This window comes from Biomphalaria glabrata, chromosome 17, assembly GCF_947242115.1.
Source record: "Biomphalaria glabrata chromosome 17, xgBioGlab47.1, whole genome shotgun sequence".
NCBI lineage: Eukaryota > Metazoa > Mollusca > Gastropoda > Planorbidae > Biomphalaria > Biomphalaria glabrata.
Window position 1 is genome coordinate 16,739,581 of NC_074727.1, and position 22,783 is coordinate 16,762,363.

The window sequence follows — 22,783 nt, forward strand, 5'->3', positions numbered from 1 at the left end:
CAACAAAATTAAAATGGCTTAAAGGAAGACCAAGACACAGCTGGATAGGCACAATGAGGAGACATAGGACAGCTTTGGGTACAGACTACGATGAAGACAAGAAATATTTCTAGATGACATGGGTTATACAGACCTAAAATACTTAGATTCACATGGGGAGATAAATCTGGGTATATTAAGTATAAATGTTTATCATTTCATTGTGAAATAAATAACCATTACTATTCAAAACTGCTCCAGAGTTGTATTTCTGTTTTAACTAGCCCTGTATCAATTTCCTCATGGAGAAGCGAAATAGTTTGGGAGCACCGGTCATGGAAATAAAATGGCGCCATGATATTATTCGTGTCACCATGCAGTGTTGGAGAGAAATTAATGAAGCAGAAAATCACCACGCGCGTGCAAGCACACAAGCACAATCACGTCAACACACACACACACTCATTGCTTGTATACTTGCGTGCACTCACATGGCTTCTATCCCGTCATCCTATGCACTAACCAGTGTCTATTAGTAAGGTTTCCGAATTATCACTCTTCCCAAACTAATAATAGCCCACCAAAAGAAAACGGGAAACAACTGGTTGGAGTTAGACTACTACGTGAACTCAGTATGGGTATGCATAGAACATGGAAAGTACATGTACAAAGGACATACAATAAACTGTCTAGTCTGATTTCTCTAATTCAAGTACTCTACACATTTGAGCAAAAATTGTCTTAATTGTCTTAAATATAATGCATATGAAATTCTCGTGATATGAAACTATTTCCCAGTATATGACCTCAAAAATGTCATTTTATCCATTTGCTGTTCAAAATGTATATATGAAGATGATTGATCAGTAAAAGCTTGTGTTTAATATCAATGGTAAATCACAGCACACTTACGGCATACGAACTAAGATTTTCTAGTGAGAACTATGGTCGTCTTTTTAAAAATAATCTTCTAAGAAATATTCCAAAAGTGAGTATTATCACGTGTTATCATTATCATGGGCGCATATGGGCGTCAAGCTCATCCGCTTCTATGTCCGACTTTTGACGAAGGTATCATGTGCCAGCACAACGAACAACAGTCTTTACGTCGCCCAGCTAAAGCCTTAAAAACTCGATGCTCAAAATACAAGTCTTTACCTAGATTTAAACTTGAAACCCTTCGGAAACCAAGCGTTACGTTTATCGTTCGGTCACTAGACCACACTTATAAAAGCTTAGTGTAGTTAAAAGCCTATTGCATTGCCTCGCAACAGTCTGTCAAGAGGCTGGGAAGTATGAACACTATTGCCCGGACATTAAAAGTGATCCGTACACAACAAAAAAGTTACATTAATTTTTTTTTATACAAATTTAAAACAAAAACAACACTACACAGAAAACATCAAAAGATTGAAATCTGATTGGACAGTTGTGACACTAGTAAATCTAATCAAGTTCTTTCAACTCTTTAAATCTTTTGTCTCGTTTCTTTGATGTACAGAAATCAGGAACATATCGCAACAGGCGCTTAATTGTTGTTTTTATAACGCTTATTTTATTCCTTTGATTTCTTACTGTCATTAAAAAACAACGTACTGGTTAGTTCCGAACGAGTTAAATGTCAAGTTTACCACAAATAAGAATGAGTTGTCTTTAAGAGTGAAATATAAGCGCCTGGTGTCATTAAGGGTTAACAACGAATACAAGATTGAATATAAGTGTAATAAGAGATTTCACATGTACATCGTACTAACAGTAGAATATAAGAGATGTACATGGTACTATCAGTAGAATATAAGATATAGAAGTCATTAAAAGTTGATCTCATTAGGAGATAAGATGTTACTTAAAGTGTAATATTATTTCTTCCGAAGTGTATTGTAAGTACTGTCATAAAATGCGTCAGACGTAAATTATTTTATGAAGTAACGTCTGTAATGTATAAGATCTACATGTCATTGGATCTGTAGTGTAATACCTACGTGGCATTTCAATTACCCATCAAGACCTAATTGTTCTTAGAGGTGTATTGCAAGTCATATATATCATACTACATTTACTATATAAAGTGTAATGAAAATGATTCAAATGATACATAAAAGCGCTCATTTTATCAAAAGTTTAATATAAAAGCTAGATGTCAGTCAAACAGTGCCTATGTATGAGATCTAGATGACAGATGTCCTGAAAAGAACACCAAATAAAGTGGCCGTCTTTAAACAAAAGTATAATAGACAGTATAGACGTAGTATCTCTCGAGTCAGTCTTATATACAGAGTACCAAAAAGCTATCTGTCGCTAGAGAATACATCTACAAGTTACTTCCGTATAATTAGCATAATGACGACGATGTAAAAAAAAAAAAAAGTGCGACGCGTTATCGCCAGGTTGTGACAACATTCGCCAAGTGTCAAGGTCGTCTTTTGACACATGTACGTCACCAAGCGGGCAATACCTTAGAAAAGGCAGTCCCCCCCCTTTCACGGCCTAGGTAAAGGGTTATTGGAAATGGCTTGGGGAGAAAGGGGGGAAAGGAGATGGTCGCGGTGTGGGTTCACAAAAGGTCACGTGGTGCAATAAGATTCAAAACATTGACAATAGGCCTTATTAAGCGTGCACGAAACAAAACACATTTAGATCCAGACCTAACTTATGGATAGAGCTATAATAGGCAGCATGGCTTGGTGTCTTTTGTTGTGGGCGCGTTTCTCTTGTTCTTGTATTAAATCTAGATCTAGTGTGTTGACATGTATTCAAATATATTAATGATTTCAATTGCTAGGAGTCTTTTACATCTAGCAACTGGTATATTATAGGAATATTATATTATTTTTTTAGAAACTTACGACTTGACAGAAAACATTTGATTTTATATAAAATAATACATATATTCTTAGGTCTTGTCTTATTTTCTTGCTTTAGTCCATCTGACTATGAGTCTACGAAAACGCACTTTCCAAATTTGAAATAACTAAAAGATATAGGTGATGCACCACTTGCACATATAGATGCGTGTGTATGTATTATATTTATATATATATATATACGAGTATTTAGAAAACTTTATGTGACTAGGTTTAAATTATAAATTACTGTGAGAGAGAATCTTATCCATTGTCATTTAAAAATAAAATGAAAATCTAAACACAATATGAGGTATAAACGTAATCACTTACCAAAAAAATCAATTTCTTATTGATTACCAAGCAGTAATCAAAAGTCTTCGATGATGGAATAAAACAAATCGATTTTTAAAATATTTTTTCACTTTTGTTTCCGAAAAAAAAAATATTGAGAAATGTAAAAGTCCATCACATCAATTTTAGAAATCAATTTTTTTCTGAAAGTAAAAACAAGAACCGAAACTAAAAACAAAATAGAATCTAGTCCACATTATGTGATCGGCTACATTGTCCTGGGCTGAGTTATCAGTTTGCACATAATGAAAAGTCCGTAGTAGTTTTGTGTGTGTTTTTCTCGCTTACTTTGTGTTGGTCGTTTCCCCAGCGCTCAAAAGTAATGCGGCCGGCGAAAAATGTACAACACGTTTTCTCTCCTTCAAGGCAAGCGCAATAACTCTCCGCACCGCCACAGAGACAGTACACCTCGCATTATCAACGACTGACACAATAAGGCATACAGAAAGGGGGGAGGGGGAAAAAAGGGGGAGTCTAGAAAATCTATCGCGGTAGTACTGTTTTTAAACACCCACCCCCGTTTGACTATTGAAAAAAAAAACATGAGAAACAGTCCAGTCGCTTGGATGGACGCCAGTACGGCCTGCAGTCTACCCGCGCGCTGGCCCAGCGACTCGCCATGCCGCGCGAGATTCTCTCCCTTTGCTTTTTTTTTTCCTTGTGCAAAAAAAAAAAAAATGGAAAGAAAAAAAAAAAAAAGAAAAGTACCGCCCGAACACTGGCTACTACTGCGACCACTAAACAGTACTTAACCATGGGCAACCCCCCCCCCTCCCCACAGCTGATGGCGCCCCACACTCACGCCAACAGCAACCAATGCAATGTGACTCTGGGTTGGCGTATTGGGGGAGTGGGACACAAAGTAAATGGGAAGGTCAAATATTTTAATTTATTGCTTTAAAAAAAATACACTTACCTAATTTAAACGAAAAAAGCAAATTTTCTATGTAGAATATTGCCACTAGTTATGTCAGTGTATCGTAGACTATTTGTTCATCGAGTTTTCCCTTTGTTTCTGTTAATATAAGTCAGTTGAGTTTTCTTTGTATGGTGTTTCATTTTTATTTTGTTGTTTGGGGCCACCAAATTCACCTAGGCCTAGGGCCTCTAATTACCAATTTTCATTGATACGCAGCAACCAACAACGTCGTTGGTATAATAAAACAAATGCGGTGTTGCATTGTAAAATGGTATCTACAGGAACCAAGATAGGACAAAAACAACAACAACAACAAAAAACAACAACTACCTAATAAAAAGAGCTAGCGGAGGGGGGGGGATTCACTTTTCGAAAACCAAATGTAACTATCGCACCAATTTTGAGCCGGTAATGCTATGGCGAAATCAATTTTAAACCGCGCTTTTTAGTTTAAAAAAAAGCGTGACAGAGGGACGGACAGACAGACAACACAAGACAAATATCTGCTTTTCCTATGGGAATGATTGCTAAAAAAGATTTTCTGGCGGTATTTGTATTTTTAATCTTTAAAATACTAGACCATAATCTCGACTTGTGAGTGAAACATACTGTACAAAAGATTGTTCCTCATGCAATCTTCTGTTGATTTATCACTTGCACTCACGATTTAAATAAAGTAGCAAGATGTCTCTACCTCCTAGCAGCAGTTACACATCTTGTGACTTAGCACGTGTATCCAACCACAGAGGTAATCACACAAATCTACTCATGTACACTCACGTGGCCAGGTGGGGAGGTGGAGGTCCTGGGAATTCCTTAGGTGACTTAAGAGAGGAGGGCAAAGGTGTAACAATGTGTAAAAAAAAAAAAAAAAAACTCACACCCTCCACCTTTCCCATACCCCATCTAAATGATCGAGTTAATGCCCTTGTTACATGCACAGACAGAATTGTACTAAGTTGTATTAGATACCCATTTCGCTCGCATTTCGCATGGGGCATCGGTGTAGGGACATTCTGGTTCCGTAAGGTTGTTATTGCCGGAAGTGGAAATGGATATAAGCACTCCACTATCTTTAAAATGCTTCCAAAGGCCTTTGTCCCACATTCATATTCATGTCTGAAAACCAGTCCAACTCCTGGTTGTCACGTGTTGCTTACATATATTGGGTCCGGCGAAACTGTTTTCAAGAGAAGGGGCAAAGGCGAGTAACTGGCGCCTAAACCAGTAAACTTTGGATAGAAGGGACTCGTTAGCCTTCGCTGGCTACCCACCCAGGAGATTGAAAACTCTGAATTCAAAACTCTGCTGCCTTGCAGCTATACCCAAACATTGGAAAAACTTCGGGAGTGAACCCTAAGGAAAAAATCAGTAGTCGGCGATCCTTAGACACTTTGCAGTACACAGTGCCACACCCTGGCAGAGCCTGAGATACTGTTGATATCAAACTGTATCGGCTCTTGTTGCTCCTTTGGATACATCAGCTGTGTGAAGAGGGGGGGGGGACTGCCGTGTGGGCCGTATCGTTCCAACCATAGCTAATGGTTGGCAATCGACTCATTTCTATCAGATGACGCCTATAGTCGCTTAAAGACTGAAGGAGTCCATATGGACACTCTAAAGTAGCTTGCCCTCTTGACAAGGTAAACAACAATAAAAATCTAAAGTGATATGCCCTCTTGACAAGGTCAATAACAATAAAACGTGTTATAATTATTTACATTAAACACAAAGACAAAGTTGTTTACATTAAAGACATTGTGACAGGGGAAGAAGCTCCCAGTAAAGTTGCTTGCACTAAAGACATTGTGACAGGGGAAGCAGCTCCAATTAAAGTTGCTTGCACTAAAGACATTGTGACAGGGGAAGCAGCTCCAATTAAAGTTGCTTGCACTAAAGACATTGTGACAGGGGAAGAAGCTCCCATTAAAGTTGCTTACACTAAAGACATTGTGACAGGGGAAGCAGCTCCAATTAAAGTTGCTTGCACTAAAAACATTGTGACAGGGGAAGCAGCTCCCATTAAAGTTGCTTACACTAAAGACATTGTGACAGGGGAAGCAGCTGCCATTAAAGTTGCTTGCACTAAAGACATTGTGACAGGGGAAGCAGCTCCAATTAAAGTTGCTTGCACTAAAGACATTGTGACAGGGGAAGCAGCTCCAATTAAAGTTGCTTGCACTAAAGACATTGTGACAGGGGAAGCAGCTCCAATTAAAGTTGCTTGCACTAAAGACATTGTGACAGGGGAAGAAGCTCCCATTAAAGTTGCTTACACTAAAGACATTGTGACAGGGGAAGCAGCTCCAATTAAAGTTGCTTGCACTAAAAACATTGTGACAGGGGAAGCAGCTCCCATTAAAGTTGCTTACACTAAAGACATTGTGACAGGGGAAGCAGCTGCCATTAAAGTTGCTTGCACTAAAGACATTGTGACAGGGGAAGCAGCTCCAATTAAAGTTGCTTGCACTAAAGACATTGTGACAGGGGAAGCAGCTCCAATTAAAGTTGCTTGCACTAAAGACATTGTGACAGGGGAAGCAGCTCCAATTAAAGTTGCTTGCACTAAAGACATTGTGACAGGGGAAGAAGCTCCCATTAAAGTTGCTTACACTAAAGACATTGTGACAGGGGAAGCAGCTCCAATTAAAGTTGCTTGCACTAAAAACATTGTGACAGGGGAAGCAGCTCCCATTAAAGTTGCTTACACTAAAGACATTGTGACAGGGGAAGCAGCTGCCATTAAAGTTGCTTGCACTAAAGACATTGTGACAGGGGAAGCAGCTCCAATTAAAGTTGCTTGCACTAAAGACATTGTGACAGGGGAAGCAGCTCCAATTAAAGTTGCTTGCACTAAAGACATTGTGACAGGGGAAGCAGCTCCCATTAAAGTTGATTGCACTAAAGACATTGTGACAGGGGAAGAAGGTCCAATTAAAGTTGCTTGCACTAAAGACATTGTGACAAGGGAAGCAGCTCCAATTAAAGTTGCTTGCACTAAAGACATTGTGACAGGGGAAGAAGCTCCCATTAAAGTTGCTTGCACTAAAGACATTGTGACAGGGGAAGAAGCTCCCATCAAAGTTGCTTGCAGTAAAGACATTGTGACAGGGGAAGCAGCTCCAATTAAAGTTGCTTGCACTAAAGACATTGTGACAGGGGAAGAAGCTCCCATTAAAGTTGCTTGCACTAAAGACATTGTGACAGGGGAAGAAGCTCCCATTAAAGTTGCTTGCAGTAAAGACATTGTGGTACTGCTTCAAGAAATAGACAACGTTATAATATTTGCTTCTTATGGGAGTGCGCTGGTAAGGGACATCCAAACCTTATCATATCATAATACTTTGACATTCTATAACTGAATCTCATTTAAACCCTTTGAAATATCTACTGTATTCCATTTTCATCATGTTCATGTTGCTTTTTCTTTTCACTGAACATAGAGTTTCACTAAGATAATAGCATCAAATTTAAAAGAAAAATGTAAGCTTATTTTCAAATTAATTTATTCCGTGTTACAAAAATGGAGTATAAATGTATAATACATTCTTAAAACTAATATTTAAAATAATTTTTGTCATTGTTTCGGAAAGAATTTTTTTTGTGCCGAAAGTGTTTTTTTTTTAAATATAAACAGTATGTTACCTTGTGAGATGAGTTCGAAAAAAAAAGGTTTGCACCAGTCATCCAAACACATAATCACGCCACTGCTTCTGGTTGTTTGGCAAAGTCTTGATGTCACATTTAACATATATTATATTTTAAGCCAAAAAAAAAAAAGCTTGCGTGTTAAAACTACAAATTAATTTTGCTGTTTTGTAGTTTTTTCACAAAACGTAACATTTTTATATAGTTTGACTATAGGCTATTGTAGTAGACTCTACTCACACACACACAACTACACACACAGCCATTCATCACATACCAACACACTCTTCACCTAACCTTTTAATTTTCTACTGTTTTTTGTTTTCATCTTTCACTTTTTTATTTTTTTTTATCAGCCTCGTGAGCATGAATAATTTCTTATCTCTCAGTTTCTTTTTACCCTCTCTCTCTCTCTCTCTCTCTCTCACACACACACACACTTTTCTCTCCTATTTCCTTGTCTCTCTCTCTCTCACTCAATTTTAATATGAAGCTCTCCACACACTATCATCATGCTCGATACCAAGAATCACTCTGAAACTCTTCCCTATTCTTCATCTTTACCCTTCATCACCTCAAGATGTGCCCCCTTCCCCCCCCTCTCTCTGTCTCATTCTTTCAGTTCACCCACAGCCCCCCCCCCTACTTCACACCAGCATCAGTCACTAATTCCTGCAGTAGATCGATAAAATGATAGCTACTGGTTGCCGCCACGCCTCCCCCCTTTCCTCTTGTACTATTTCATCCCTTACGTGGAAAATTTTAACTTCAACACACCATTTTTTTTTTAATTCGAACTATGCGGCCTTACCATGGACTTTTTTTTTGTGGTCACACATGAGTACAAGTGTTAACTGGCAGAGGAAATAAGATAAGAAAATGGAGACATGTTGAAGGTTTGTCTTCAATGTTGAAACTATGTTGTTGTCAAAGAAAATAAGATAAGAGAATTGAGACACGTTGAAGGCTGTCTTAAATGTTGAAAGAATTCAGTTGTTGTTTTAAAGCATCCATTTCGAATGCCACGAGCACACTGGACTAAAGTTTATGGTTCCCAGAAAACGCAGGACATCCAGACTATTCCACGTAGTATATCTTATTGAGATATTGTTCATTTTCCATGATCCATTCGAGTGTTCGTTGGTGTATCTATACACGCTGAACTTCCTGTATTAGGAATGTTCAGTTGTCAAGACAACTGTTGGAGTAACTACAAGTTGACAAAATGGGCTCGGGTTTGGGTGGTCACATTTTGGAAAAGTACATGCTTTCTACTGGCTATACCTTCCACGTGTACTTCGTCTATTCTTGAATGTCTATTCTTGAATGCCAATTCTTGAATGTCTATTCTTGAATGCCAATTCTTGAATGTCTATTCTTGAATGCATATTCTTGAATGTCTATTCTTGAATGCATATTCTTGAATGTCTATTCTTGAATGTCTATTCTTGAATGTCTATTCTTGAATGTCTATTCTTGAATGTCTATTCTTGAATGTCTATTCTTCGTCTCAAATAAGTGAACGCCTGTTCCGTGTGTACTTCTTCTATTACGAATGTCTATTCTTCGTCTTAAGTAAGTGAGCGCCTATTCGATAATGGAACGGAACCAGTTGAATATAGTCCATAATCATATCCATTGATCATGATGTATAAGGGCCGCGTTTTATGAATGATGTATTAATCGTCACATATTAGGGAACATTATATATTGAGAACTGCTATATGTGCAGCTTTAGAGGTATGTGTACATATAAATCGTCGTTATAAAAAAAAGTTACTAAAACGTGAATAAGTTTACCGGGTAACTTTAAAAAAATACAAACTTACAAAAATGAACCAAACTAAATTTAAGCTGGGGTCAGGTAAGTGAGAAGATTTACGGGCTTTAAAATCAGAACCAAAATTTGTGCCCTTCCATCAACATGGATGGGGGGGGGGGGGCAGTTTTATGACTCGACCAAGTATGCACATTCTTATTTATTTATTTTTGTCTTTTTTGAGCTGACCTAGTTTCTCTTTCATAATCTCCCACAAAGACATTATATGCATGAAACTAATGCATATCAAATGTATTTTTATAAACATTTCTCTTATATTTTATACAATGTAATATTCTGAGATTGTGGATTTATCGGATAAGAAAAAGAAAAACAATACAAGGAGAGAAAACAAATACCATTAAGAACAAAAAATATCTTCTAATATTAGCTCAGCTCAGATATTGATGACGTACTATCAAACAACCCAGTGGACTAATCAATCGAAGCAGCAGCTGCCGAATGACGATAGTGAAACTAATTCCGCATGTGTCGTTCATAACTGCGAATGTTTTAGTCACTTCAACTTTCTTGTTTACGCCCCCCCCCCCCCCCACTTTTCCCAAGGACTGAAGTATTTAGACCAGTATTTGGTGTCAACAGTCGTCCCGGATTCTTATGATAAAAGTTCCCAACGCCTCGCTACAATAGGTTGAAGTGCATTACCTTGTGAAATATGATGGGTTCATGCAAGTGAGTTTTCCCAACTGATCATACTACTTCTGCTGTATTTCCTGGGGAAGCTATCCGCCTACTGGTCTTTTTTTTATCTTATGCAATAACTTGCATGTCTTTTGTGATGCTCAAATTCCGGCCCGCGTGCTATATCCGGTCCCTACGAAACGTCTGCCTCAAGTGCATAATGAAGTCGCAGATGCTCGGTTTCATTAGACGATTTTTAGAGGCTACTAAAAAGAAAAAAGCCTTTTAGTTTTGTGTTGATTGCCTGTGCGTCCGTTCGTCTGTCATGTTTAGATATCAAAAACTAGAAGAAAAGATATTAAAAATCTAATTTCATGATATTTTGCAGCTATTCTCTCTCCTCCGCAACCCAGTATCGCAACCATATAAGAAAAAAAAAAACAACTCAAATTCACTTTCACGTAGTTGTTAATGAATTGCCCCTCTCCTTTTTAAAAAAAAATCATGCCTTAAAAATAATAATAATAATTTTAAGACCGCATCAAAAACCAAGAGATTAGAGACATGGTTACTACAGCGATTGGACCCCACGATGACCTGATCGTAAAAAAACGCAAGCTAAAAATCTATGACCAAATTACCAGGTCTCGCAAAGACCTTCCTTCAGGGAGAAGCACAAGGAAAAAGAAGAAGAGGCAGACAGAGAAAGTGATGGGAAGACAACATAAAAGAATGAACGGGCCTGCCATTGAAAGAGGCTCTATCTAAGGCAAGAGATAAATAGGAATGGAGAAAGACGGTAAGAAAATCTTGCATGGTCCCCCAAAGATCCAACAGACTAAGAGATAGGTAAAGGTAAGATAATAATTAAGTTAAAGAACTTTCAGGTATGTATATATACACTTACATCTATGATAAGCCTTTATAGTTGTGACTTTAAGACATCTATTCTCACACGAGTGAAACTCCACTAATACATCTATCTGTACAGGCTTTGCAATGGCTATGGTATGGGGAGGCGTTTGGGTCACATTTACACTTTTTTATAAAAAAAAAATAAAAGTTAAGAGACTCAACGTACAAAATGAGGGTGAGAATAAGGAGGGTCATCAATATTTTATGATCTGGACACATTCAAAGGGGTGCAAGAAACAACAACCTAAAACGTGTCTTCGCAGCACCGTCGCCGGGCAGCGCCTATGTTGAATGAACGAGACGCCGGCAAGCTGCTGCATGTCAAAAGCGTCATATCGGCTGCTGTGGGCAACACCACCACCACCGAGGGCGCCGGGTGGGACATAGGCGTGGAGGAAGGTGCCACGTGGGACAAACTGGGGGGGGGGGGTAAACGAAAAAGTGGAGGGGGGGGGTATTAGCATTTAGCGTTCTTTTACAGTGAATTGTAAAAAAATGGAATTTGAAGGGGCGGTAAGTGAAATGGTGGGAGAGAGCGGACAAAAGAATAGGTAGGATCGTAGTTGTGGGGTTAAGAGAATGCGGACGGACAACTGCATAGGTTACGACCCGGTGACGCAGGAATAAGCGTCAGTGGAGCGAGACATTTACCTGGGTGAAGATAGTCATTAGAAATAAAGAAAGGACCAAAAAAATAAAAGGGGGTGGGGGGGGGGGCGCATGGTTACCGATGTGTATCCGATTCAGCTTTGTTGGGAGGGGGGCAGGTCCCACTCTAAGGATGAACGTGCCCAATGCTGCTTTGTGTACAGAGATCCACTCTATTACTAAATGGCCCACAAGAGGACCAAATTACTTACGCAGTGACCAAACCAATCTAGTCTAAAGAGTTATAAAGAATGTGTAATCTAAGTTTGGGGTTTATCCAATTGAAAAAAAAAAACTGTGTGCAAAAAATAGATTTTGGATTTTAATCTAATGTGTAATTTTGATATATACATCAGAGAAACAAAGAAAATATACACAATATTTAAAAAAAAAAAAGATTATCTAAGGGAAAGAAATCCACATTAAGATTTATATCTCTCAATAATGTAGATTTTTTTTCCATTTTTCTATTTCAAACAAAATAATTAGCAATAATTAATTAAAATTGACTGATAGGTAATTGTGTTTTTATTGATTCATGTTTTGTCGGGTGAAGTAAATAATTGTGTAAAGTTTCAACTTCATATTATATTCCGTGTAGGAGAAATAGTGTGTTCAAAGTTTGTACGAGACAAAGGGGGTAAACTGGAAGAAAGTTTCCATGTTTTCAAAAGCAATGTTTTTAAAAAGTTTCTGAGCCTGAATTACAACTCGGTCCTCCATGATGCAAAGTCGACATGGTAGTCTCTGAGCTAAAAATACTTATAATAAAAAATATTAGGTTTTATGGAAATCTTTTGTTAGTTTCAAATCTTTAGCAAACGACCGTAAGTCTATGCACAATTTTTATCTCCCCTTAGCCAACACGATCTCTATATAAACAAAATTAATTAATTACGACTAAGTGATATAATAATTGGTTTATTTTTCGGTTGACTCGTGTGTTGTCATCGACAATAAGTAACTGTGCAAAGTTACAACTTGATCCTAGAATGGGAAGTGGGAGAAATAACGTGTACACTGCTTGTACCTGATTTGTAAATAGAGATATGACAGATTGCGAGTGTCTTTTTTAGTCCAACCTAACTTCATGTTGTAGTAGGCAAAATAGTCTCCGTTGAGGTTTTGGTAGCTTTAAATAAAAATGTATCAAGTGCATATGAATAGACTATCTACATGCTCATCATTGTAAATAAAAACGTTGAGTTATAAATAAAATAAGGGACACAATAAAACGTACATGTACAACTGGTTAGCTGCTCATTTGGGTCAGTCGCACTGACAATATTATGCTATACAATCACAAGAGTGACCTCGAGTTATTATTGTGAGACAATGACTCATTATTGTCACGAGCAAGAGAACAATAGAGATCTTTGTCTACTTTAAAAAAAAATGGTGGAGTTGCGGATTTTCAAGATTTCCCAAAACTATTGAATAGCACAATGTATTTTTACATATTTCATTTAAATATATATAGTGTCGTTTTCAGTACTGCAGTAATAAAGAGCATACCGATGTGTTGCAAACAAATATCAAAAGAAACAAAAAAAAGCTGTCACCATTAAATAAAATATAAAGTAATCCTTTTAGACCTTGCGATCTATGGGGCAGATGCTTCTAAGGCTGACATGGGTGTCATGGGACTAGCACAACAGCAAACCGCCCTTACTTTCCCCAACATCAGAGACGTCCTAAAAATCATGAAAATCGTCAAAATCCCCGTCTTCACCGGGATTCAAACCTTAGACCGCTCAGTACGGAAGCCCAGCGCTTTACACTGAGCCACCACGCCACAAATGTAACCCTATATTATAGGCCTATTTAAATAAGCAATATTCCATTTTGTTGCCATCTCATTAATACGGAGACAGACGTTCCAGTCCACACGATTAACTACCCACGTTGACTTTAGTCTGGTCAAGATCATCATCATATTATAAATTGCGATTCACCTTAATTATTAATATAATATATATATGTATGTCATGATCGTATAACTGTTTCCTCGACAATGTTAAAATTAATGATCCAGGTGGAGGAATACATCCATGATATCAACTCATTACTCCCGCGTCAACATAAATGAAGTAAAGCGAAAAAGAAAGTAGTCCCGTAGTCCTTGGACTGATGCAATAGATCGATTCAGCAGACAACACGTTGTCACAAGGTGTGTACGGTGAGGGGAGTATTATGGAGCGGCGATGCCTTATATTGGAAGGGGCATACTATCGAGCCTATAACGCTTCATGATTCAAGAAATTAAACGGATAGAATCTTAAAGTACATTTCAATACAATCCTAAAATATATACATACTTGAAGTAAATTAAGAGAACATAAATTGTATTATGCAGGCTATACATTAATTATGTACTGTTTTATATTAAAAAAAACAACAAACAAACAATTATCTGTGTTACGACTGTACACAAAAACTGAAGAAAAAAAAATTAAAGTAACAAAAAAAAAAAAAAGTGTCATCCCGAGAAGAATGCTGCTGCTGAACAACCAAACCATTCCAAAAATTCTTCAGTGATCATTCCAATGCAGAAACCTTTCAAACCTTGCGATTTATGGAGGCAGATGATGTAAAGCTCATCTGTTTCTATAGCTGACGGTTAAGGTTGTGGGTGGCCAGCGCAACGACAATTAGCATTTAATTTCTAGTATCCATTAGAGTTTTAATGGATTCAAAGTCAACCTGAAAATCCAGAAGTTTTAAAACACAGTCACCATTGGGATTCAAGCTCGAGACCTTACGCCTAGAAAACCAATCGTTTTACCACTCAGCCACACATATTTTGTAGAGGCGAGGTGGCTGAGCGGTAAAGCGTTTGGTTTCCGAACCGGGGTCCGAGGTTCGAATCCTAGTGAAGATTTTTTATTTCGGGATCATCGGGCGCCTCTGAGTCCACCCAGCTCTAATGGGTATCCGACATTAGTTGGGGGAAAGTAAAGGCTGTTGGTCGTTGTGCTGGCCACATGACACTCTCGTCAACCGCTGGCCATAGAAACAGATGACCTTTACATCATCTGCCCTATAGACCACAAGGTCTGAGAGGGGAACTTTACTTTACACACATACTTTAAAAGGTATATAAACCTTGCCATATCGGCTTATGCATTCATTATAGTGCTTTGCGGTTATATTTAAAAAAAAACAACAACAAATTGATTGATAATAAGCATAAAAAAATATTTTTACTAGTATCAATAATACCAGTTGAGGAGAATACTTTTGCAGACCAACCACATCATTTCAATAGACATAGTTCTCTATGATTCTTGTAACCTCTTTGGTGGTTAAGTGTTTGAACTGAAGATACAAGTCTGTCAAAGACAAAGAACTTGCACTCATGTAGACCAACACTGTAAAAGTGTGCTAGTTAGGAGAGGGTGAGGACAGAGATACAATGGAAAAAGGAAGGACTGGGTCCAGACAATGACCAGAAAAGGCTATGGACACAACAAAACAAAAATCGATGCTCCTTACACCTGAGAGATCGATACGTTGACCTGGCCATGACACCATGTGTGTGTGTGTGTGTCTCTCTCTCTTTCACTCACACATATCACACACAGGGGGGGGGGGCAGGTATTTACCTTGCATATGTAAGTAGACGTTCTTCGTCAATGAGTCTCAAACGCCAGGTCAATGGATTCTACATTACTTTTAGATGCGGCGACTATTTAAAAAGATACAGAAAATCTTCTAATGTATAGCATTATAGTTTATATTTTAGGCCCAATTTAATAAGTAGGCCTATATACATCATAAAAAAGAGTATTTATATTTTGTTGTTTATTGTATTTGCAGTTAATAAATTAAGCTACTAATCCCTGCTTAGTGACTAGTAGTGTTCTGAGTATCCAAACATATTTTTAAAAAATCAATGTTATAGTAGTATAATATATTACTCTATTAAAATTTCAAGCTTGTTCTATTCGCAAATAGTGCGATAACACGTTAGTTTACTATTTTATTTAAAGTTAATATTTTATTACCATATTATTAATGTCAGTGCCAGAAAAATGTCAAGGAGGTCAATTGTTATTATCATTAAGCTTAAAGGATTTCTGCGGACAATGTGTTTAAATGGGAGATAATCATTTAAAAGCATACAAATACTACAACCGAAGTCTAAGTAGATGCTGACTGCTGGGTTTAAACTTACAATGACCGCTGGGTTTAAGCTTCTAAAATTTCTATCTAGCCTATGACGTCTTCATTTCATTAGTGATACAAAAGAGTTATGTTTCAACTCATTTAATAAAAAGCTAACAAGTCATCAGTATGAGCGTATACCTTTTTTTTTAACCGTGGAGGACGGGGGGGGGGGAGAACATTTAGCGTGTGTGTGTGTGGGCTGTATGAAGATTGAGTGAGTAAACTTGATTGTGCATTCACTTAAATATCTGCGGTAGGTCTGTGTATACGTGTATGTCTGTGTGTGTGTGTGTGTGCATTGTGTGAAAAGAGAGGAGGTTTAAAGGAGACCTTTCTTCAAGAGAACAAAACCTGCAACCATTCTTTCATTAACTTAAGTGATGGCCCACACACATACTGCAACGCACTTTAAGCCTTCACAGATATTACCCCGATTGATTGATAGGGTAATCGATCATTTTTAAACTACGGCTAAATAAAAGATCTTGCAGCCCCCCACCCACCAATTTAATTCTCTTCGACCAGAATTAAATGTCAACGCGACCTTTAGCGTCTCAAAACGATTTTTTTTCTAGTTTATCTGTTTCAAACATTAATCAAAAATCTCCAATGACCAGGGCAAAGAATAACATCGCATTTTATTTTACATTAAGTGATATACATTTTTTTTTAAATCATAAGTTCAAAAAGTACAGCAAACAAAACAATTATATTTTATTTGTCATTAAATAGGACGCGTGGTGGCTGAGCGTCAAGCCCTTGGCTTCCGAACCAGGGATCCCGGGTTCAAATCCGGGTGAAGACTGGGATTTTTAACTTCGGGATCTTTGGGCGCCTCTTAGTCCACCCAGCTCTGATAGGTACCTGACATTAGTTAGGGAAAAGTAAAGGCGGTTGGTCGTTGTGCTGGCCACGTGACACCTTCATTAACCGTAGGCCACAGAAACAGATGACCTTTACATCATATAGGACCGCAACTCATTGAAAAAAAAACCTCGACAACATTCGCACTACAAGCGCGATGCACTATCAACTTAGCTACCCAGCCATACTACTTTGTGGGACATTTTAAATATAAATAAATGATGTTTTTACAATACCTCTGTTCAACTTATAATTGCATAGACCTGGTACTTTATTGTAAAAGTGTGTGTGGGGGGGGGGGGGGCCTTGGAACACAGATCTCGAAAACGACTCTAACTATTTTTCTAGAAATTTGATACTTGCTGTATATCGTTAGGAAAAGATTTTCTAGCTGGTTGGCTAGTTTTCAAAGTTGAAAAAAAATAATTAAAATTTATTTAGAGAAAGAGAATATATTTCTCTTGCACGGACTATACGTCTTCGGGTATTTCCGTATGTAGGCCCTATTCCATGGACTTATATATACTATATTTAGACTGGACATGGAGACTTTTGAACACTACACAAAATGTCGAGAATTTTTTGTACTAGATGTAGATCATAGACATAGCTAAATATAGACTGTAAAAAGGAAGTAACTTTATGTAATTTGAAAACATGTATATCTATTGTATTCGGATTTCCGAATTATGAAAAATTGCATGATCTTCACGCTGAGAGATTTAAAAAAAAAGTGAAAATATTGTAATAGTTATATAGTTTATGGCTGAAATAGATATGAATACTTAACTTTTATACTGCTCATAAATGCTGTATAATAAAGTACACAAAATTGTAAGTCACAAATTTTCGTTTCATAAAACTCTTTAATCGGCCAGTCTATATTTATTTATGTCTATGGTGTAGATCTAAAAAAATAAAATTATATGTTACATAGGTTAGGGTTGAAAATAACAACAACTTTACTTCTTTGAACTACTTTACAAAACAACGCCTTGATCCAACTTTCTACAAAATGCTCACGATCGATCAGTCGCGGATAAGAATTTATTTCCAGTTTCCAGTCTAGTAGTAGATATATATATATGTCTATGCCCTATTCATTCAAGAGTTTAGTTAATGTTCAGGAACATTTTGCGTATCGTCTTCTAAATCTAGATCTAAAGGACTATCATTGGAATAGTATATATTCTAGTGGACCTATACATTCGCCTAACCAGGATTCTTTCTCGGTTTGTGGGGGTGTGGCAGGGTACAAATGTTCCTTTTTAAAATAAATCTAAATTAGTGATAAAGAGACAAATAACCGCTCTATTAGTTGTATAAAGACAGTATTGTCTTTTTTTTTCTCTTGTTGACTTGTGACTTTTGAGCACCTTAGAATATAGATATATATATACACATAAAATTATGGTAGGCTCAACGGGGTATACCTCCAGTTAGCTGTTTCAAAATTGAATATAGGCCTACTCATATAGATAATTAAGATAATATAGCATGTTTTCGAAGAAAAAAACAACAACAGACTCTGCTGTTCCCTGAGAAGTTTATTATTTCGTAAGCTCTACATGATTAAAGCTCTTCAAATTTCCTTTTTTTTTTAAATTCTCTTTCAAATTTTTACATAGGGAAAAAAATCATCCTTGGGAAAACACTTCAAATTATCTTATTATGACAAATATTTGACACTTGACAAGAGAGACAACTATGTACTAAAAGAAAAAACAAAACAAAACTGTACAATAGTCGAAATTATGCGTCATCTTACAATGCAGAGGTTATTGTTTTTTTTTTTTAGAAATAGTTGAGCATTGGTATAAATGTCCTTGAGTAAGTGTTCGCGTATGACAAATACGAGAGGGCGATGCGTAACCAGGATACGCAGTTCCGCACTAGCTAAGCTGAGCATGATGATGCAGCATGGAGGATGAGTTTTTGTGGGTTTTTTTTTTTTTTTTTTGTTTTGTTTCTTTTAAAAAGTGCTGAGAAGTATCGGAAATGCTTTTTACGAAAATGTCTGTTAATCATAAATGTATCACCCTTGATATACAGTTTCCTTTTGACAACCCACACACACTCACACACACACACTCACAGCCTTTCATTGACTTACTAATAAAATATTGCTTGGAGAAACATCACACAATTTTACAGAAAACAAAAGACATTACGGATATTGTATGAGAAACCAAAAAAAAAAAAGGAATTTCTTTAAAAATTGTAGCTCGCAAATTATCTTCGTCAGTTGTTGGGGAGTTAACACTCAATGTAGAGCCATGCGTATGCAAATAAAATATTAAAATGAAGTTAAACCTTCGTGACTCTCCCTTTTAGATGCCCATCGCCATTACTTAGTGCAATTATTGTACAGATGGCATGCGCATTTATTATGTACTGAGGTGACATAGTGCACCATACATTTGGCAAATCAAGTGCGACAAGGGTCACGACTATAAGAAAAACTCACCTTAAAAAAAGGGGTGATAAGCGATTGCCTTTCATAATTCGCTAAAAATCAGTCATTAATGCCTGTTAGCTACCCCTTCCCCATCAAGAAAAAACAAAACAAAACTAATTGTATGTCTGTATACAGGGTCGGATTGAAGAGAGGGCGGGTGGAGCTACAGCTCAGGGGAATCCGTAAGAAAGGGGCTTTCACAAAAGATAGCAAATCTATTTTTTTAGGCTTTTTGAATATTTCTCTTCAAATTTGTACCAAAAATAGTTTACGTCTGACAGTTGGCAGCAATGTCGTGAGGAAAAAATATTCGACTACAGTGTACTCGTATTTGCTACTTCGGATTGATTACTTATACTCTTCTCATAGATATCTAGCTATGAAATTATCCGACTTTGCTAGGTCTGCGTAGCCACGGGAAATACTGCATTCCTCATTAATTAATCTTCGAATTCGAAGACAAGCCTGATATATATATATATATATTGTGTGTGTGTGAGAGAGAAAGAAAGAGAGAAGACAAATAGTATTTAATTAATTCCTAATTACTAAAATGTGGATTAAACGTAGATACATCCCTTAAAATGAGGCTGGTTTGAGTCTGAAGTGAGATTCAAATGAAAGCCTCCATACAATCATGTGATTTTCTAGCAGGATTTGAACAAAAAAGTCAATCTGCGTTGTAACAGATGTCCACAAAATAAATAAATGAATTCACGTCTCTGTACTTCGAGCCAGGAGACTGAGCTAAGAGGATGCAATGTTAAATAGGGAGATTATGCAGACTTAACTCGAATAGGTATTTAGGATCACACAGAAATAATGCCATTGCAATTTATGTGACTGATAGCATAATTAAAGTCGTGTAACTATGCATTACCATTATAATGTCATTGCCTAACATCTGATTCCATCAACTTGCAAATAAACAAAGACCGATGTATTTAAAAATAAAATTATACTTATTTAAATTTGTAATAAGTAAAAACTATATATTCCCACCTAAGGCCATAGAAACAGGTGACCTTTAAATCATCTGCTCCAAAAATCGTAAGGTCTGAAAGGGGAACCATGAGGAAAATGAAGGTCATCTGTTTCTGTGGTCCACGGTTAACGATGGTGCCATGTGGCCAGCACAACGACCAATCGCATTCTCCAACCAATGTCAGGTACCCATTAGAGCTGGGTGGACTCAGACACGCCCTAAAGATCCAGAAGCTTAAAAATCTCAGTCTTCATCGAGATTCGAACCTCTTCAGCCATCGCGCCCCCGATGTACGATAACTTCAAGTAAATGTCTTTAGGTTTTAGACATTTAAAATGGCTAGATTTTCATCTCGAAATTCTGAAGAGCGACTTGACTTGTACAAGTTTCAAACTTTCAGAAATGAACATTATTTCGTCCTAGCCCAAACCTCTTACAGCACGGCAGGGTAGAACGACAGGAAGGGTTAGAACTTCGGGCCACTGTGATGACAGTTCTAAGCTCATACCACACGACCAGGCAATGCAGAAGAACACACCACGCAGAGAGGAAGTAGTCAGTGTCGATACGATAGATATGTGTTCTCTTTTTAATGTGGGTGCGATTATTTATTTTTGTTGCCAGGTGAATAAAAATGTTTTTAAATTTGTTAGAGCCATGACAAGTGGGAAGTTGTAAACAATTTTATAGTTTTGGGAAACGTAATAGATCCCATATTCTTTTGTGTATTCTCAATTTTCCAGCTAAGTTTTTCTCCTTAGTGTCTGAGTATTTTTAAACGTTTTTTTTTTTAATAATTGATTTAGTATTAAAATGGAAAGTAACAATTACTTAGCTCCAAGTACTTATTTGAAAATATGTTCGATGGCATGGTAGTGGGGGATCCTCGAGACAGGAAGTACTTAAGGAGGCCACGTGAAACATTTCCACGCGCCGGGGACTCTCCGCCACAAGTGACTCAATGTCCTTATGGAAGAGCTCCAAGTTCAGCACGTGCAGTGCAGGGAATGACCCGTGATTGGCTGGTCTACGTCACGTGATGGGACTGAAGCAAAGGAAGTTGTCACCTGCAATATCCTAGAATAAATAGGGTTGCAAGACAATCATCTGACTATAGAGTTATTAGAATATAGAAATTGGAAACAATAACAATTGGGGTGGGGGTGGAGGAGGAGATTGAGTATGATGGAGGGGGGGGGGCCTGGATGTAGACTTTCAATAAATACTTAATGACTCATTCACTTGATGTTAATATCGTTTTAAAATCCGTGTATGGCAATTTTTTTTAATGTCGTTAGAAAAGAAATGTTATTAGTATTTTTAACTAGTATTATTATTTGTCAGTTGCTGATCATTCAGAGTTCACGAGAAATGAAAAACATAGCAAGACTTCCCAGATAAACATTTGAGTTTTACAATTGCCTTATGTGAACGTGCATAATATGGAAAATACTTTTTTTTCACTTACTACATTCTCGTTATTATTGTGGTTTATATTTTTTTTTTATAATTGTCTTATTTTAAATAGAATTAATAACAAAACTGATCCTCGGGGGAGGGGGGAAGGCAAAGAGAACGCTATGGTTAGGAAGATTTGTGTACATTGTGTACTAAGTAGGGTCGGCGTTTTTTCATATTGAATGACACCCAAAAAGAGAATTTGTCTATTTTTCAGGAGATTTTCATGACTTTTCAGGAGATTTTTAATAATTTCAGGAGATTTCCATGATTTTTTGGTATATTTTGCATATTCAGGAGATTTCCAGGAGCTTCTGAAAAATCAGGAGGCCGCACGAACCCTGTGTACTATTCCTTGCACTAGGTCAGTACGCACTACACAGAAGCCTGAAATGTGCTTGAAAGAGATGTATGAAGCTAGAGATCAGCAGTGTACTCTACACAGAATCTTTATATAGGCCAAAAAATGTATTCATAGGATTAAGTGTGTACGTGTCTGCATAGGGTTGTATCCCCAGGCTACGCACAAACAAGTCCGGACTACGACTCGTCGGACACGGTCGATGACCACGGGGACTAGCCTAAATGCTTTTCACGTAGATGACCTCTGGGCTGCACAGGTAAGTCAAATAAAAGGCAAAGCAGTGTGCAAGTAAATAGTGAAAGGGGGTGGGGTGGGAGGGGAGAGAAAGCAGCGGGCGGGGGAGGGGGGCATTTGATTAGCACACGATACGTGCAAGTTGACCATCCAAGCTAGTTACGGCCAGCGTTTGGCATTAATTGATGACACGACACAGGAGTTGGGGAGGATGGTGGTATGACGTCAGTAAAATGCCCCCCCCCCCTCCCCCAGTGAAGGAAGGGTGGAAGGTGGGGCTCTAAAGAAAAAAGGGAAATGACGTCAGGATTGCAAGGCGATAACAAAGACATACAAGATTTGTGTACAATGACGTCTTGTCGCTGGTACTTCTGTGCAAAGTGACACGACATTTACCCGACACTGTATATGACACTGGTCACTTCATTAGTGTCAAGGTCATAGAAAATGTTAAAAATAGCATCCGTCCCCTCTCTTTGACCC

At 37.5% G+C, this 22,783-nt stretch overlaps 1 protein-coding gene across 2 annotated transcripts in view; it reads right to left on the bottom strand.

Annotated features, from left to right (window-relative positions):
• Positions 1-22,783, bottom strand: part of LOC106050568 (uncharacterized) — a 60,410-nt gene that overhangs the window by 33,613 nt on the left and 4,014 nt on the right. Inside the window, exon 1 of one of the 2 annotated variants that reach the window (XM_013205546.2) lies at positions 3,156-3,663. The exons of the other annotated variant lie outside the window; for it this stretch is intronic. The gene's annotated coding sequence lies outside the window, so the exon portion shown is untranslated. Of the gene's footprint in view, positions 1-3,155; positions 3,664-22,783 lie in introns of those variants that run through there. 2 annotated transcript variants of the gene reach the window in all.